The sequence below is a fragment of the Lepus europaeus genome, chromosome 18 (genome assembly GCF_033115175.1).
Source record: "Lepus europaeus isolate LE1 chromosome 18, mLepTim1.pri, whole genome shotgun sequence".
Lineage (NCBI taxonomy): Eukaryota > Metazoa > Chordata > Mammalia > Lagomorpha > Leporidae > Lepus > Lepus europaeus.
Window position 1 is genome coordinate 38,295,658 of NC_084844.1, and position 19,414 is coordinate 38,315,071.

Below are 19,414 nucleotides of genomic sequence, written 5' to 3' on the forward strand. Positions count from 1 at the left end.
CCACTAGCAAGGGCGGCATCCCATATGAGCACTATTCCACCTCTCATCTGGCTCTTTGCTGATGTACCTGGGAAAGCAGAGGAAGATGGCCCAAGTGCTTGGGCCTCCACACTGGCATAGGAGACCCCTTTGGAAGAAGCTCTTGGCTTCAAATAGGCCCAGCTCCAGCTGTTGTAGTTATCTGGGAAGTGAACCAGTGGATGGAAGACCTCTCTCTCTGTCTCTCCCTCCCTCTGTAACTCTGCCTCTCAAATAAATAAATCTTAAAAAAAAAAAAATGTTGGAGAGACAAAGGGGTGGATGACAGGGACGCCTCATGCTTGCTCCTTCCATTCCCCCTCTGTCCTCAGAACAGATTACATGGGACTGAGAGAGAGAACCAGACAGGGAGAGATCTCCCATCCACTGGCCCACTCCCCAGATGCCCACTGAAGCCGAGAACGTGGAACTCCATCCAAGTCTCTCACATGGGTGGCAGAGACTCAGATATCTCAGCCACTGTCTGCTCCCTCCCATGCTGCACATTAGCAGGAACCTGGATTGGAGGCGGAGGTGCCAGGACTCCAATAAGTTACTCCACTGTGGGCCGTGGGTGCCTCAAGTGGTGACCTAACTGCTGTGCCAAACACCTGCCTCATTGGATTTTTAAAAACTTATCATTATAGCATAAGCATCTCCCATGTCGTTGCATTGCTTACAAAGGCAGCCTAACGGCCCTTTAGTGAAGATACTGCAATTTTCTTAGTCATTTCCATACTGTAGATGACTTAAATTAGGTCCACTTTTCAATTGCTGGAAACTCAATGTTCCTGTGCATAATCCCACCTCCCATTTCTGAATTTCTTTACATAGGAGGCAGACATGGACTTTCTTCGTCAAGGGCTAAGAATGCTTTCAGGTTCTTTATGCATCTTAGCACCCACATCAAACATCTTTATGTCCTTTATAAAGTGCCTGCTATCATTTCAATGTCCTCATCAAAACCAGCGTTCCATCGGGAGCTCTAAGGAGACAGAAGTGCAGTGGTTATAGGTGGGACAGTCAGGATGACACCAGGTCATCAGGGTGGGGCCCACGTGGCTGAACACTGGTGACTCTGTAAGAACAGGGAGAGAGACCAGAACACACACGCTCCCTCTCTCTGCTACGTGATGCCCTGAGCCACCTCAAGGCTCAGTCAGCAAGAGGACCCTCAGCAGATGTAGACCAGAGCCAGGAGCCAAAACAAGCCTCTTTTCTTTCTAACTCACCCAGACGGCGGCATTGTCTGGGGCAAGACAGGGCACCCTGGGGCCCTGGGTGAGTGCCTCTTGCAGAAGTGGATGTCTGAGAGGCAGGTGGAGCTCTCATTGCTTCTGCAGGCCAGGGCTTGTCCACACAGCTCTGTCCACCTGGGTAGGGCGTAAGGTGGGGTGTCCTGCTCGAGACGGGCAGCATCACTGCATATGCACATTTGTGTGGCTAAGGCAGCTGTGGAATAACGCGGAAGTTTCTGCTCCGTCAGGGGAAACTGCGACTACAGAGTTCTGGTGAGACAGAGCCAGCTACATGTGGTCCCAGGGTGACACCCATACCTCCCCTCCCCGCGCTGTGGAAACCACTTCCCCGTACACAGCCCCGAGTCAAGTGAGCGCTGGGACTGTTCTTGCAAGTGCCCCCCCAAGTCTGTGGTTACCCAAGAGCCCCTCGCCTTGTAGCAAGTCAACAAGACACAACTGTGCTCACTTCCTCTCCCAGCACCCCCAATTTCCATCTCCCAAGGGTCGCCCACAAAAGGAAGGGAAGACAGCTCGGACCCCAGGAGGAAGCTGGCAGCAGGGGCTGCCCAAGGCTGGCCTTGTGCTGCCCCAACTCTTGCGCCCTCCCTCTCTTCCTCTCCACCATGACTGCATTCCTGGGCCTCCTGCTGCTGCTGTTGCCCCAACTCTCTGGCTGGGGTCAGACCACAGGGCCAGAGGGGACGGGACAGAGGTGTCCAAGTGAATCAGCGGTTTCCAAAACGCCCTGTGCCCTCTGCTCAAGGACGCCAGTCTGTCAAGCCGACACCTGCACCCCCATGTTCACTGCTGCACCATACACAGCGGCCACAAATTGGAAACACAGGTGTTCAGTACCTCATGGGGGGCTTTTCTTTCCGAAAGAGTTTTTGGTTTCTACTCTTTATACTTTGAGGGCAGGGTTGTCCTGTTTGGGGAAATTGAAACTTGAATGGGTTTCCAACAAGAGGCAGAAGCCAGCTACACTGTTTCCCAGTGGTCAGGGGAGTAATAAACTAACCTCATTTCCATATCCTAGGTGACTTACAGAGATGCTCTCTTGCTGGAAAGATCTCTTCTTGGACCGTTTTAAGTTCACCCAGCACAGCTGGAACAGGAGGCAATTGTTCAATGAGCAGTAATTCCTGCAGAGGGAGGTAGAGAGCAAAGCTAAGATTAATGCAGAAAGAGTGGAGAGGGAAATGGGTGCCATGAGAAATACCTATTTCCTCCCAGTTCTCCTCAGCCCCATCATTGCTCCTCACTGGTGCTGCCTCTGTCTCCTTTGTTCTAACTTTATTCTTGGGCTCAGGAGCCGGCTCACTCAGCTCAGTGAAAAGTGACTCGGGCTCGGGCTGCCCCCTCGCTCAGAGTTGTCCCAGGTCCCCAGGCATCTGCTTTTTCTAGAGCCCCAGTGGGTACCTGGCAGCATGGCAGATCACTTAGGAAGCCAACAGCCAGTGCGAGGGAAGGGCTGGTGGACGGGGGCCATCCCAGGGAGCCGGACAAGGTGCTTCCTGGCCTGGGGCTGCAGGAAGCTGAGGAGGAGCTGCCCAAGGTGGAGGACAAGGCGGCAGCGACCCTGGGGCAAGCTCCCCTAATGCACTGCAGGAAGAACTAGGGATCTGCCCTTTGGCTCCCTGAGGCATGGTGGGCAGGGGGTAGTATGACACGAGGGTTCCAAGGTTGATTCCTGCTTTTTTTTATAGGTCTTTCTTTTCACATTTTCCAAACTGAAGGGCCCGGCAGGTGTATGCCAATCCCACCATGTCCTGGTGCCCAACACATCACTGATGTCAGAGTTGAAGCCCTGAGTGACGCAAAAGCACCAAGAAATCAGTTGTATCTGTGGGCAGAATAAGGAGCAGGGACCAGAACCCCAGAGAAGTGTCTTCTCTGTATCTCCCTTCGCCGTGTCCGGGTTCCAAGAAACCACGCTCCGGGACTCTTCTTAACATCACATTGCATTCATTCAGACTGCTTCATTTTTGTAATGTGGGAGAAGCTCCATGTGTTCCGAGCACTCCCGACACTCACCGCCCTCTGCCCCTCACTGTGGTTGACGCCTACTTAGTGTGAGTGGTTGTGTTAAGCTCTGTGCTAGGGGCTGTTGATTCAAAACCATCCAACCAACAAATATGTAGAGAACGTTATTCCCCACCCCCCTTTTTTTCCTTCAGTAAACCAGTCTTAAAATTTGAGTGGTTCTCTTATCTTATGATAAGGTTAGAGTCTCTGGTCTGAAAACTGGTGGTGGGGAGACAGTGGCAAACCTTGAGAGGGCAAGTCAGCAAGAAAGGACAATGGTGCCATGGCTACATACTCCTGGAGGCTAAAGACGGTATTTTATACAACCATGGTTACCTCAGAAACGTTGTGTATCTGGTGTAGATGTAGCTGCACCAGGTTTTGAAAAGCAACGACAGTTTCTAGCAAATTTTAAAATGTGCGTGCTCTTCGATCTAATTTGTTTATAGCAATCTACTTTGTATGATTTGTAGTAATTTATTTGTAGGAATCTAAAGACTCAAAGGTACAAACACATGGATGTTTTTTGCAGCTCTATTTACAAAAATAAATTCTTCAAGAGAAATAATTTCAATTATCATATTATAGCCATCTAATAAGTATGAAAGCACTGAAAATAATCAAGTAGGTATGCTAAAAGTACCTATGCTATTAACGTAAAGGCACAGAAAATACGCATTTCATATGTGCACCTGTAACCACCCAAGTATCAGCATGACCATGTATTATAGAAGTGCATATAATATTTTGCTTTGGTAAAAGAGACTTCTATTTATATAAACCTAAGAAATACAATGTGATGCACCCCAGCCAGTTAAATATAACTGCTTGTGGCAAATAGGACTTTTATATCATGGAGACCGCCTCTTTGTGTGTTCTGTCCTTTGATTTTCACGTGAGTGTGTGACCTTTTAATTCAAAGGGAAGATTTTAAAAATCGGGAGCTTACTCTAAGAATTGCCTGCGTCTTGGTTCGCTCAGCTTGTCGTCCCACGACCCACCCACCCCCCCCCCCGACGTGTGCTATTCGTCTGGAATCAGCGACTCAGTGAGGGCACGAGCCTCATCTAGACTATCTAGATTTTCGTCCAGCTCAGAGAACTGTAGGAATGCGCATGGATGTCACGTGATCCAGTGTTTCATGAGATCAAAGCCACAAACCTCTCCTGTCTGGCTCCTAGGGGTGCATTTTGACTTCAGGGTTATCTGTCTTTTGCCAGCCACTAACCACACACATAGCTGAACACAGGGCTCCTCCCATGCTCCATTTTACACACCTTCCCCTTCCTTCCCCCTGCCTGATGCCAGAAGAAAATACTCATGACCGGTGAGGGGGCATTGCCAGGAATGAGGACAGCAGCCATCTCTGCCCTGGCTAAAGCCAGGCTCATTCCTTCTTCCATGACCTCTCAACATGTACCACTGGACCACGAACTTCACTGTGTCCAACAGATCTAGGGTTTAGTTCACATCTTGACAGCATGAGGAGGGCATGGCTCCTTCAAACGTAAGATAAACACTAATCAGGGGAAAGCAAAAGCAAAAGCTTCCAAGTTCTAAGCCCAAGTTTGAATGGGCTGAGCCTCTTTCATTGGTTAACCTATTTAAGAATAAGTGGCAGAGATGTTGGTGCTCATTGATTCATCCATCTGTTCCCCTTCTTTGCAGAAGAATGGCTAATTCTGGCCAACGGACCATAAGCATACATGTGATATGTCACCTCTGAACCACAACAGTTGAAAGCAATGTGTCTTTCCTGCTTTCTTTCTCATTCCAGAGTCTATAGCTATGAGATGGGAGTAGTCTTGATTTCCGAGTCACCCCTGGATCAGTTCTGCTCTAAGTGTGTCACGGACAGCGGCAGCAGCGTCACCGGAAAGCTCACTGGGAAAGCTGAACCTTGAGTCACACCCAGACCTGCAGCCCCAGCCCTCGGGTGGGGCCCAGGAACCTTCATTTCAACAAGCCTCAAGGGGGTTCTGAATCAATGCGACGTGGGAGCCAAGTACCTAACCTGCTCTGGATTCTGTGCAGGTGGGAATCTTCTTTACTGATAACCCACTGGGGGCTGGTTTGTTGTACAGGTATAATCCTAACTCATTCCGACTTTGATAAACAGAATATGCTTAACTTTTCTCCTAGCATTGGCTCCACCTTAGTGTCTTGGGCAGAGCCATCATTTTTTGTTTATATCCACTACAATCTTCTGTTTAAAACCCCAGTCTCAGATTTAATTTAAATATTCTCTCCTCTCCGCCACTGCCGAATATGTTCAGGAGAGCTGGAGTGTGCTGAGTCTTTAGTTTGGTTCTGAAATATCTTCTCACTTTCCTTTTAAATTAACTGATTAGCTTAACTTATTTGAAAGAGAGGAGGAGAGAAAGGGGAGGAAGGGAGGGGGAGGAAGGGGAGGGAAGGAAAGAATGGAGAAAGAGGGAGGGAGGGAAGGAAGAGGGAGGGGAGTAAGGGGGGGAGAGAGGTAGGGAGAGAGAGAGAGTAGAGAGAGAGAGATCTCCCACCCACTGGTTCCATTTCAGAATGCCTGGCTCTGAGTCCCGGCTCCACTCCTGATTCCAGCTTCCTGCTAATGAGCACCTGGGAAGGCAGTAGACAATGACTCAGTACATCGATTGGACTCGATGGATTGAGTTCCCGGCTCTTGTCTCCAGGCTGGCCCAGCCCTGACTATGGCATCTGGGGAGTAAACTAGCAAATAGAAGTTCTCTGTCTGTTTCTCTGCCTTTCGAATAAGCGTTTTTTAAAAAACAATAATCATTGTGCCACAACCAGCACACACACTGGCTCTTCCCCAAACCAAGTGGGACACAGGGCTCCTCCGACCTCTGTGGGTTGTCCCTGGGAAGGAGGCCCAACCTCAGCAACGTCCAGTTTTCCAATGGAAAACTTACCCCAACAACCGTGCCTATCTCCTGTGTTCTTTTCTCCTGCCCAGCTTGGCTCGGAAAAAGATACGTTGACGGCGCTCTTAGCTGTCCGACTGCTTGCAGGCCCTGCAGCTTCCACGTGGTCCCCCGATGAGACCCCTTCATGGGACTCCAAGAGGAATTAAAAGCAATGGGCTCGCCTCCAGCAGGGTGGGCACCAGCAGACCGGCCACACTCCTCTTCCTGCGTCTAGAAGGCCCTGGGAGCACGGTCTGGCCCCAGCTGCTGGTCCCTCATGGCCATTTAGCCTCCGATTTGGGAAGCGGCCATCATTTGTAGGCCAGGAAAGTATATCCCAACCCTAATCCTTTTTCAACCAATAAAGTAACTTGGGAAAATACAGATGAAAACAAAGCCTATTATTACCTTCAAATGGAGTAGAGTGTTGAATAAGAAAAATCTCTTCAGCTACTGGCTCTTAGGGGAGTCCACACTACACCCCCACGTTAGGGAAGAAAATATGTAGTGTAACACAGGCCACAGGCAAGCCACTGGTTGTCTTCACACATAAAGGCAGAATTGATAGAAGAGAGTCAGACACACTTGGCAGGCACTTGTTGGGGGTCAGATCTTTCTCTTTTGTCCTAAGTAATATTTGAAAAACCATCCCCTCTTGTAGTTTGTGTTGTTTTGAAACCGTCACCATTTCTTGTTAAAGATGTTACTCAGGGAGCTGACGCTGTGGCATAGGGGGTAAAGCTGCCACCTGCAGTGCTGGCATCCCATATGGGTGCCAGTTCAAGTCCCAGCTGCTCTACTTCTGACCCAGCTCTCTGCTATGACCTGAGAAAGCAGTAGAAAATGGCCCAAGTCCTTGGGCCCCTGCACCCATGTGGGAGACCCAGAAGAAGCTCCTGGCTCCTGGCTTGAAATCAGTGCAGCTCTGGCCGTTGTGGCCAATTGGAGAGTGAACCAATGGATGGAAAAACCTCTCTCTCTCTCTCTCTCTCTCTCTCTGCCTCTGCTTCTCCTTCTAACTCCGGCTTTCAAATAAATCTTTTTTTTTTTTTTTTTTTTTAAAGAAGTTACTCAGTTCAAACGAATTGATGAGTCCTCTTCCCCAGCCACAAAGGTTGGATAAGGAGGAAGTTGGCCAACTTGCTCGGTAAAGGGTCAAACGTAAGTGCTATAGTTTTGTGGGTCTGTCACACTACTCTGCTACTGTGATGAGAAAATAGCCTTAGGCTAAACGTTAGCCTTAGGCTAACTTTTACTTCCAGTAAAATTTTTATGGATACTGGAATTGGAATTTCATACAGTTTCCATGTGCCTCAAGTTTCTCTTCTTTTGTTTTCAATTATTCCAAAATGCACACACTTAGTGCTTTGCAGGCAATGGGTCTGCATGGCCCACAGGCCACGGTTTGCTGACTTCTGAGCTAAGAGTTTGGTTCCTAAGCTAAGCTAGGCCAATAATAGCAACCTCGGTTATTAGGGACACCTCCTCTTCTCCGGTCCCCTTTGTGTCGGGAGTTGCAAAGGGCAACCCGTCCGAGCGTGAAGCTTTCAAAGTGTCTGTGGTGCCACCCCAGGGCCACCGGGCACAGCCTTGCCTGACGCTAATGCTACTACTGAAGCTTCAGTAACGTGAACTAACCACCTCCTTTTATTATTGAAGCCGGACTGAGTCCGTTTTTACGACCCTATGACTTAAGCTATCCCTAATACAAACTGCAGCGTTGTATTAGACCCCAAATGTAGAATTTTCCCAGGGCAGGAGCTACAGTCAGTGAGGGCACTTCCAGGGAGAGACACGCCGGTCACCCCACGCCTGTCTGATATTCTGCAGTCATCCTCGTACCAAGGTTTCACGACAGGAAAAGTCTGGATGTTGGCGATCGCCTCCAGGGCGGTCAGTGAGGCCCATCGGCAGAGATGAACTCCGGAAGCGAAGCATCTGCCAGCAGAGAAGGAAAAGCTGACCTAAGAGAGGTGCTGTCTGCTCAGGGCCCGCAAGCCCAGCTCAGACTCCAGTGACGCGAGGCTTGGGGGGGGGGGGGACGGACGCAGTTCTCCACTGCAAGCGAACGTGAATGTCTGCAGAAATAGGGAGGAGAGGGCCTGGGAGGACCAGAACGCGTCCGAAGCAACCCGACCACCGCCTTCCCAGAGCCCTTCTTTTAGCTGTCTCATCAGTGAAACGATTGGTGTACTTGGCGTTCTCCAAACAGAACCAGTAGGCGCTCCTCTCTCACACACACACACACAGATTTAGCATGGGCATCGGCTTACCCAACGGTATACTCCAAGATGTCTCACAATCTGCCATCTGCCAGCAAGAGCCCCGGGAAAGCCGGTGGTTTTATTCAGTTTGAAGTCAGAGTCCAGAGGCCTAAGAACCGGAGGGCCTGATGGCATTAGCCGCGGTGCAGGTGCAAACGCAGAGGAGGGAGAGCAGGGGGGTGGGGGTGACTGCCCAAGTCCCGGTATGAGTCTTATGCTCGAGAACTGGGAGCACCGATGTCGCAGGGCAGGAGGTGGAGGCCCCGGCTCAAACGAAGAGCGCACCCCCTTCCTCTGGCCCTCTATTCTAATCAGGCTCCCCATGGCTGAGATGATGCCCACCTGTATCAGGGAGTTAACAGCCAGTTAACTCCACCTGCTGATCCAAATGCTAGTCTCTTCCAGAAACACGGCACAGACAGACCCAGAAACAATGTTTTACCAGTTCTCTGGACAAGCCTTAGCCCGGTCAAGTGACACAGAAAAATCAACCTTGGCTGTGAACCAGCCTCCCGGTGCTCTCCACTGCTGTTCTGGGATCATTTCACCAGCAGAGGGCCACGTGGAGCTGAAGTCAATCCCAGGGGAGGAGGGGCGGGCCGCAAGGGATTATTACTAGAGCTCCCAGCCCTGTGCTGCAGAGTTCCAGGACTCGGTTCTAGAAGTAACGTTGTCTCTGACAGAGTTTGTGCTTCCCATTAACCACCCAGTGAAATTTACCCAAAGCAACTAGGTGGGGTAGCCTTTAAAAATCTGAAGGGCTTTGCTTTGCCTCTGACCCCCCAAGCCTGGAACCCTTACAGCTGTTGTCAGCGATTACAACTTGCACTAGCATCACCTGGAGAGTTTTACAACTACTGATGCCAGGCCCCACCTAAGGCCAATTAACTTTGTGATTCTGGAGGTAAGACCCCGGCACTGGAGTGTTTGAAAGCTCCTCCACGGGATTCTAATGTCAATTTAACACTGAGAGGCTCGGCTCACCCCTGCTTGGTGCTGTGTCTCCAGCAGAAAATAAATCCCTCCATAAGAGACAATGGCTCTAAGGAAGGCTTCCAGATACAACACGGGATACCCAATGAAATCAAGTTTCAGATAAGCAATGGATCATTGTTTGTATAATTATGTCCCAGAGATTGCATGGGATATACTTACCCTAAAATCTTATTCAGTCTGTATTTGTATTACTTGTGGCAACCCTCAGCTCCCAAGCCTCACTTTGGAGATGGCCACGGAGAACATTTTCCCCGAAAGCAGAGAATCTGAGCCAGAAAATCTGAGCCAGGCTCTCGGCCACCTGCCAGTTTGGGAGTCCTTGCTAGGAGGCAGGTGGTGTCTGCTGGGTGGTCACTAACATGGGTCCTGGGCATGGTGTACCTGAAATGGGAGCTTAACTGGGCACCCTGATTGCACCTGGCATCCCTCCTGGGCAGCTATGTGACTATAGAGGGGCTTATCTCTTATCGGAGGTGGCCCTTGGTAAGCCCTCATTCTCTACCTGTCTGGGTTTGGGGTCTCCACATCTCTCTACAGGGCATTCAGGGAATTTCATTTTCTCAACTTCTCCTTGGGAAGTGCCATGTGGAATTCACGAGAGCCGAGGCCACACCACGGGGAATCATGTGAACCCAGATTCTATCTCTTGTTCCAAATCCCAGTCGAACCTCCATTTTCTCATCCATCAAATGGGCCTTACTTCCCACTCTGCTAGAAAGGGAGAACAGAATGGCCGGAGCCCCCTTAGGATTCCCCACTAATGAGTCTCTGCCACCCCTCTGGAGTTCTCTCTTTAGAGGATCTCAGGCAAAAACCTTGTCATTGTGCTCCCAGCCATGGCCAGAGAGTAGGAACCCAAGAACACAAGGGACTCATGGTAGGCAGAGCAGGTCTGGGAGCAGAGGGCCCCCTGGGAAGAACAGGACGGCGAGGGCAGCCATGGGGGCCTCCATGAAGCTGGGCAGCCGAGTGTGAGCTCAAGCCGTGGCCCAGAAGAGCTGGGCTCCGGGGCGTGCAGCTGCCGCCTCCTTCTGGGGTCTGCGCCATTTCTTCTCCTTACAGGCAGCCTCGGGCCTTAGAAGGTGGGGAGCTGAGGGGGAAGTTCTCACCATGGTGTTGGTATCCTGCTGTGCCCCACACACACCCAGCAGGGCGCTGGGTCACCCCAAGGCCCAGGCCATTTGCAAGGGTGGCTCAGCATGTGGTTGACGGGGAACCAGCTTCCACAGTGAAAGAAGGGAAGATGCTGGTGTGACTGAGGCCAGAGCAGCTGGAGCCATCTTTTGAGAGCAGATCAGCAGATTAGGCATTTCTTCCCCAGAGCTGAACGTCCTGGTACCGCGTCCAGCTGTCCCGATGGCATCCGTGGGCCATAGGTGGCAGTACTGGAGTCTTGAGAAATACTGATTGGACCCCTACGTATGCCAGTCACTGGCTTAACTGCCAAATGGTGGGCCAGTATGAATGAAGAGCCTTAAAGCAGTGTCACTCCTTGGCCAGCTACTACTCCGTCAGGGATCTGTCCTATGAAGACAAAGATGAAGAAAAGTGTCTGCACAGAGGCGTTTGTCACAATTTATTTGTAGCAACTAAAAGATGACCTATGATTGAATAAATTGTGCCATATTCACCCCTTGTAACAACGGTAAACCTTAACAATGGGGGAACAGGGTGTGCGCCTTCATCTTGGTGTTCAGATGCTGATTAAGACACCCGTGTCCCAGTGGAGTGACTGGTTCGATTCCCAGCTCTGGCTGCTGACTCCTGCCTGCTAAGACAGACCCTGGGAGGCAGCAGTGATGGCTCAAGTGCTTCGACTCCTGCCACCCAAGTGTGAGGACTGGATTGAGTTCCAGGCTCCTGGTGTGGGCCCTCTGACCACTCCAGGCATTTGGTGCGTGAACCAGTGAATGGGAGCTTACTCTTCCCCTCTCTGCCTCTTAAACAAGTAAACAAACAAAAAACAGGCAAGCACACTTAAGAACTGAGAAAGTAAAGGATTTTTTTAAGATTTATTTTATTTATTTGAAAGAGTTATAGAGAGAGGTAGAGACAGAGAGGTCTTCCATCCGCTGGTTCACTCCCCAGATGGCCGTAATGGCTGGAGCTGCGCCGATCCAAAGCCAGGAGCCAGGAGCTTCTTCCAGGTCTCCCATTGGGTGCAGGGGCCCAAGCACTTGGGCCATCTTCTACTGCTTTCCCAGGCCACAGCAGAGAGCTGGATGGGAAGAGGAGCAGCCGGGACTAGAACCGGTGCCCATATGGGACGCTGGTGCCTCAGGCCAGGGCTTTAACCCGCTGTGCCACGGTGCTGGCCCCAAGAAAAAGGAGTCCTCCTTCCTCAAAGATCCTGGAACATTCTCCGTCTCCTTACTATAAAGACAGGCATTTCCAGGGTTTGTCTGGCAACTCAATGACATCATCAAGGACAGAGACGTGGGGTGTGCATCTGGTGCAGTGGCTAAGGCACAGTTGGGCTTCTTTCTTTCCAGTGCAGTTTTTTCCTAGGCTTACAATAGTTCCGTTTGCTTGCTTGCCTCATTCCTTCTTTGCACTGTGTGCTAAGGGGTGGGCATTATTGTTGTCATGATATCCACTGAATTTTGTATTTTTTTCCTTACAGATAACATCCTTTTTCTCGAATCATTCCAGTATTTGTAAGAGCCTCCTAATTTACTCAGCTGTCAGCCTAGTGCCTTACTACTATCATGCACCATGATAGCACTTTGGACTGGTTCTAATTTTTCATCGTTATACACTGTACCAAACATCTTTATGCATAAAAATTTCTCCATAAATTTGGTTATTTCTAAAGATTATTTTCATACCTGTAGGCTTTCTGGGTCAAAACTAAGGACATCTAAGTTCCTGATCTAGAGAGACAGCCCACATCTAACACAGATTCGTGTCTATTATTCAGTGTCAAACCCAGAGATGCTGTGCCGCAGGCATCTGTGATTATTTGATGAGTCAAACTGATTAAAATGTCGACCCCATCATTCTTGTCGGCACTATAGCCCATGCGTCCTCTACTCCACTCTGTCCACTGGGGTCTCAATCAAACAGGCTGGTTAAGATCGTGTGGGTGTTTGGCACTGCGGAGAGGGTGCTGGTTAAAATGTCCCACATCAAAGGATCTGGTTTTGCTCCTGACTCCAGCTTCCTGCTAGTACAAACCCTGGGAAGCACCAAAGATGGTCCAAGAAATTGCATTCCTGCCTCTCACATGAACCGAATTTCTGGCTCCTGGTTTCCCTCCAGCCAGGGGTCATTGTGGGCATCGGTGGAGTAAACCAGCAGATAGGAGCTCACTCACTAACTCACTCACTCTCTCTCTCTCTCTGCCTCTCAAACAGATAAATGAAATTGTTGAAGTTCAGTGGCAACATCATATTGTTACATCTGTCCAGTCAAAACACTCATGGAGAAAATTATAAATATCTACTCAACAAGAGGAAATAGGCTGGCACCACAGCTCACTAGGCTAATCCTCCGCCTGCGGCGCTGGCACATGGGGTTCTAGTCCCGGTTGGGGTGCCGGATTCTGTCCCGGTTGCCCCTCTTCCAGGCCAGCTCTCTGCTGTGGCCCGGGAGTGCAGTGGAGGATGGCCCAGGTCCTTGGGCCCTGCACCTGCATGGGAGACCAGGAGAAGCACCTGGCTCCTGGCTTCGGATCAGTGTGGTGCACCAGGCGCAGCGGCCATCGGAGGGTGAACCAATGGAAAAGGAAGACCTTTCTCTCTCTCTCTCTCTCTCTCTCTCACTGTCCACTTTGCCTGTCAAAAAGAAAAAAGAAAAAAAAAAAGAGGAAATGGGAATGACGTAATCCACGGTTAGATCTGTTCTTGGCAGAAATTACCAGCTAAGCCTGGCCACTTGGTGACACCAACTCTCGACATTTCCCTCACTGGTTAACCATTTCCTAGAAGCACTCTAATCCATGTGACGTCACGGTCGTTCTCACCCAGGGTATAATTTAAGTGTGGCTTGTGCTGCCCACAATGCTATGCCATTACTTTAAAGGCCACCCTATGTGGTCGGAAGAACAGTAGCACAGCGTCAGAGACCTGTTCCTTGAGAGGGGTGAGGATTGTTCATGTGTAGGTCTCACAATCTACTTACAGCTCTAACACTAATTTCTCACCTCCTCTCACTGTCAAAAACATTTCCACACAATCAGCCCCATCGAGTGAGCAACTGAGCTATTCTTGTACCTCCAAAATCCCTGTGGGGCCAAAGGCACCCCAGTGCGTGCAATTCAGGGCATGATACCATGCACTTGTCCCCTTCCCTTCCTGGTCATTCCCAGTCTTGAGCTCCTCATGGTCTAAGGTTGCCTATGGGGGACACGGATGAGGCTTGGAGCTCATGAGGATGCAGGCGGCAGCGAGTACTCAGTCATGCCCTGGCTTTGCCTGCACTCCTCTGCCTGCTCAACACCATACAGGTCTCCACAACTGCCCTTGTTGGCCATGTCCTCACAGAGCTCTCAGCTCCCCAGTGTTGCCTGTTCATGAGACTCTCTCAACCCTGTCCTTTCTTCACAACAGTAGCAGGCTCATTTTCCAGAAACTAGTATTACTTTTAATTGCTATGCTACCAATAATGTGGCCTTAAAGTACATAAAGCAAATTGAGAGCTATGAGAATTAGAAAAATTCACAATTGCAGTGGAAAATTGTAACGCATTTCTCTTAGTAACTGATAACATAAAAAGACTTAAATCAGTAAGGATACAGAAGATCTGAAAACCATGATATGCAAGTTGTAATAAATAAATGAACATACATAGCATATATCTAGCAAATGCAGAGTACATATTCTTTATAAAGGCGCATAGATTTTTGCCAAATTTGACCATGTCCTGAGCCATTAAGGATGGAAATAATGAGAATATGTTCTCTTAATATAGTGACTAAGATGGAGATCAAAAAAAAAAAAAAACCTAGAAAATCCCCGCATTTGAAAATTTAAAAAACAATACATGAGTCAAAGAAGATATCATAATGAAAGTTAGAAAATACTTTGAACTGAATAATTTTTTTAGTTAGAGAAACTGATTCTAAAATTTAGACCAAAAATCTAAATACCAAGAATACCCAAGGAAGAACACTCTCAATGAAGAACAAAGTAGCTCTCAAGATTTCTAATAAAACTGCAGCAATATAATATGGTATTGGCATAAGGCTAAAGAATAAACCAATGGAACAGAATAGAGATTCCAAAACCAGACAATATATATGCACAAATAAAAGGCTATTGCTTGAAAAATATATATATATATATATATTCACCATGGTGACACTTCAGATCAATGGGAAAATGATGGCTGTGATGGTTAATTTTTTGTGTTGACTTCACTGGACAGATATTAATCCAGATATTACTCTAGGTGTTTCTATGAAGGCATTTTTGGGTGAGAATAACATTTTAAAAAGTAAAAAGAGTACAGGAGATTATCACCTCTAATTGTAGATGGGCCCCATTCAGTCAGCTGAGGGTCTGAATAAAGGCTGAGCCATCTACCTGAAACAGGCATTTCCTCCTTCCTGACTGCCTTTGAGCCGGGACACTGGCTTTTATCCTGCCTCTGTACTCACACTGAGTCTTGGGCCTGCCAGTTCTCAGGCCTTTGAACACAAACCAGGACTATGCTATTAGCTCTCCTGGGTCTCCAGCTTGCCCACTCACCTTGCAAATCTTGGGACCTGTCAGGCTTCATAATCACAGGAGGCGGCGTTCCCTCATTTTTTCACACATGCACACACACACACACATGCTCACACATACACTCTCACACACACACTTAATGGTTCTGTTTCTTTGGCGAATCCTGATTAATCTCATGGTCTTTCCAATAAGGGTGCTAGGTCCATTATTTAACCACATGACAAAAATAAATCTTGAACCCTTCTTCACACCAAATGTAAGAATCAACTCTATATGGATTATATTATTGTAAATATCAATGCTAAAAGAAAAAAGTTTCCAGATGTTAACCTAGGAAGATTTTGAGAGAGAGAGAGAGAGATCTTCCATCCACTGGTTCATGTCACAATGGCCAAGGCTGGGCCAGGCCAAAGCCAGGAGCTTCTTCCAGGTCTTCCACATGGGTGCAGGTGCCCAAGGACTTGGGCCATCTTCTACTGCTTTCATAGGTGTATTAGTAGGGAGCCAGATTGGACATAGAGTAGCTGGGACTCGAACCAGCATCCATATGGGATGCTGGCATTGCAGGAAGCAATTTTATCCACTATGCCACAACACCAGCCCTGGAGGATATTTTTATTAACTTGGGATAGGGGAAGATTTCTCATCAGATCACCAAAGCCAACCAATTTAATCATAAATTAAAAATGGATGCACTTTATCACAATGAGATTAAGAATACTTCTGGAAGTCCATCAGAGCATTCTACTATTGAAAAGAGGCTGTAGCGGCCTGCGCAACGGCTCAATAGGCTAACCCTCTGCCTGCAGTGCCGGCAACCCGGGTTCTAGTCCCAGTTGGGGCGCCGGATTCTGTCCTGGTTGCTCCTCTTCCAGTCCAGCTCTGTGTGGCCCGGGAGTGCAGTGGAGGATGGCCCAAGTGCTTGGGCCCTGCACCCCATGGGAGACCAGTAGAAGCACCTGGCTCCTGGCTTCAGATCAGCGCAGTGTGCAGGCCGCAGCGCACCGGCTGCAGCGGCCATTGGGGGGTGAACCAACGGAAAAGGAAGACCTTTCTCTCTGTCTCTCTCTCTCTCACTGTCCACTCTGTCAAAAAAAAAAAAAAAAAAAAGAGGCTGTAGCCTCTCAGCTCAGCCATGTTTGTCATATGAACAGGAAAGAGATGAGCATGATCCCTAGGAGATGCCAATTCCTGGTCATCCATATGGGCCACAACTTCTACATAAACTCCTAATCAGATTGACAAATCAACTACTCACATGTACCCTCAACTGCTCAGTATCCCAGGCAAGCCTCAGTTCTACAGTCCACAGGACACCACTGAACCTAAAATTAATTGCTTGGGCACCTGCAATTTGTTTCTTTCTTTCTTTTTTTTTTTAAGATTTATTTATTTGAAAAGCAGAGTTACAGAAAGGCTGAGATCGAGAGAGAGATCTTCCATCGGCCAGTTCATTCCCCAAATGGCTGCAATGGCAGGGGGTAGGCCAGGCCGAAGCTAGGAGCCAGGAGCTTCTTTCAGGTCTCCCATGTGGGTGGCACACTTGGGCCATCCTCCACTGCTTTCCCAGGCACATTAGGAGGGAGCTGGATCAGAAGCAGAGCAGCCAGGACTCGAGCCGGCATCCATATGGGATGCCAGCATCGCAGGCAAGAGCTTTGCCCACTACGCCAAAGCCCTGGCCCCAGCTCCTGCACTTTCTATGTTCCCATGGCCCACAGCTGCCTGTAAAGAGGAAGGGAGAATTTTCAGATCCTAGAAGGAGGCCGGTAGAATGAGCTCCCCGGACCCATCTCGGGTGAGCCCATGCTCCTCTGCCCTCTGTATCGTGAAGGTTCTTGGGGTTGCCCTCTGTGGCCTCCTCTGCACCATGGTCATGGTCCTCTGCTCCTGTCCTCCATTTTATTTTAATAATTGCTCCTTGGCCAGAAGCCAGGCTACATCTTCCCGAGATGAGTTTGGAAAAACCGCCACGTAAAATTACAGAACATCACCTGGGGCTTCAAAATGACACCGTTGTTTTCCTCAAGGGGGCTCAAAAGGAGGCCATTGATCTGGGCTGCAGGATGCAAGCTAAAAGAGGTTCTATCCTACTTCTAGATGAGATCAATGAAATCTAATCTACTGGATTATTAGCACCAGGCAGAGTCCGGGCCTGCTTAGTTTCACTGGTGCTGGTAGGTTGTGGAATGGCCTCGGCGGTCTCCCAGAGCTCGACTCCAGGTGACTTAGAAGTGCTGTCCCTACTTTTCTCAGCTATCTTATGGTTTAAGAGATTAGGGAAGTGGTCCCCAAGGAGGGTGAGAGGAAGAGAGTAGATCATCTGGAGTGTTTGGTTCACTTAGAGTTCCTCCTTGGAGAGACAAAACCAAAGACGAGACTAGGGAAATTAATGAGGGGGAAAAAAAAGCCACAATAGCCAAATTGTTCCTAGTTTTCATTTCCCTCAAACCTCAACTCTAAGTTATGCTCTCTCCATTTTTTTGCGACTTCTCAATCTTGCCTGTCCTGAGCAATCCCTGTTGTCCTTGTTCCTTCAGATAAGGTGCACACTCCCACGCACCTGCTGCTTCTCCCACATCTCCTGGAAGATCCTCTGTGATTTGTGGTTGCCTATGGTAATTCCAGCAACAGGTGCTTCATGGAGGCTGTGATGTAAGAAGCAGTCTTCCTGCCCATCCCCGGGGAGACACAGATGAGGGTGGTGGCTACCATTTCTTAAGAACTATTCACCCTGGAGGGTGTGTCTGCTCCAAGCTGTTGGTCTATCTCATTAGAATGATTACAACATGAAAAGCCCCCTCACCATGATCATTACTATACAGAAAATTACCCAAAGGCCAGCAGCAATTATAGTGCCTAATGCATGAGAGAAAAGGGGAAGACACACTTTCCTGATGAAGTTTTTTTTTTTTTTCTTTCCTACTGTCGATAAAAATAGAATTACCCATAATAAAGGTTTCACTTACCCTGAGAGACCGCTTAGCCTCGGCCGAAAAGTAACTGTTCGAGCCCCACATTGGGTGCCAGGTGCTGGGTCTTAGTCCACCAGTACAAGGATGGACTGGGTCCAAGGAAAGGTGAGTGCGCCGCTCGCCCGTTCCCCAGCCTCCCAATCCCGGAGACAATCAGATGCAGCGGGGAGCCAAGTCTAGTAGCAAGGACTCCCAGATGAAGTTTTAACTCCTGAAGAGTGCTACTTAAATCACAAGCCCGGAACAACTCCACCCCATTTCTCACAATGTTAGAGGGAAAATATGATTGAAAGGGTACTACTCTTTTTGTATGATGTACACACAATGAGCAAAGGAGGAATAGGCAAAGACATACTAAACCCTTAGGCATAGTAAGCAATCATTTTGTATTTAAAAGAAATTGGAATGCTCCCCTACACTGCTACCAGAAAAGAAGATGGAATTCACTTGAACTAGCTCAGGTAAAAACAGCAGGTGAGCAGGCAGTTAGGGATACACACTCACAAGGGTACAGGAAAAGGTGTTTGCTGCGGGACCACTGCTTCTGGAAATAGCAAGCCAAGTCATCTGGACAACACTGAAGACAGCTAAAAAAAGGACTAAATATGTTTTACAAACACTTTCATAAAAGTATCTGAAAATAAAAAAAAAAATAGTAAGGAATTATTGGTTTAAGATCCACCTCCATCCTCCACCCCCTGTCCTTGTCCCAAAAGAAATTCATGGATGTGAGCCTGGCACTACAGACTCTTCTAGATTGAGGATGTTTGCAGCTCAGAAGAGGCAGCTGAGAGGGTGCACTGAGTCTCCCACAGCCTCAGTGGGTGCAGGAAAACAGAGTCCAGGGCTGCCCACGGGGGGGACCTTAGGAAACTGCCCTCTGTTGGGGTTGAGACTGTGGCAGCAAAAGTAAATGAAGAGAAATAGCCCTTGTCATGTTTAGAGAACATGGTAAGAACTATTGGCCATGTCTGTGACTGAATTATTGTTGGCTTTTGAAACCCAGCCTCGGCCGGCGCCGTGGCTTAACAGGCTAATCCTCCGCCTTGCGGCACTGGCACCCCGGGGTTCTAGTCCCGGTTGGGGCGCCGGATTCTATCCCGGTTGCCCCTCTTCCAGGCCAGCTCTCTGCTATGGTCCGGGAAGGCAGTGGATGATGGCCCAAGTCCTTGGGCCCTGCACCTGCATGGGAGACCAGGAGAAGCACCTGGCTCCTGGCTTCAGATCAGCGCTATGTGCCGGCCGCAGCGGCCATTGGAGGGTGAACCAACAGCAAAAAGGAAGACCTTTCTCTCTGTCTCTCTCTCTCACTATCCACTCTGC

At 48.9% G+C, this 19,414-nt stretch overlaps 1 protein-coding gene across 2 annotated transcripts in view; it reads right to left on the bottom strand.

Annotated features, from left to right (window-relative positions):
* Positions 1 to 19,414, bottom strand: part of LOC133777090 (C-C motif chemokine 4) — a 140,936-nt gene that overhangs the window by 15,625 nt on the left and 105,897 nt on the right. Inside the window, exons 1-2 of one of the 2 annotated variants that reach the window (XM_062216519.1) lie at positions 8,030 to 8,109; positions 2,278 to 2,401 (exon numbers count right to left, since the gene is read on the bottom strand). The gene's annotated coding sequence lies outside the window, so the exon portion shown is untranslated. Of the gene's footprint in view, positions 1 to 2,277; positions 2,402 to 8,029; positions 8,110 to 19,414 lie in introns of those variants that run through there. The other variant, XM_062216518.1, reaches the window with a different exon arrangement.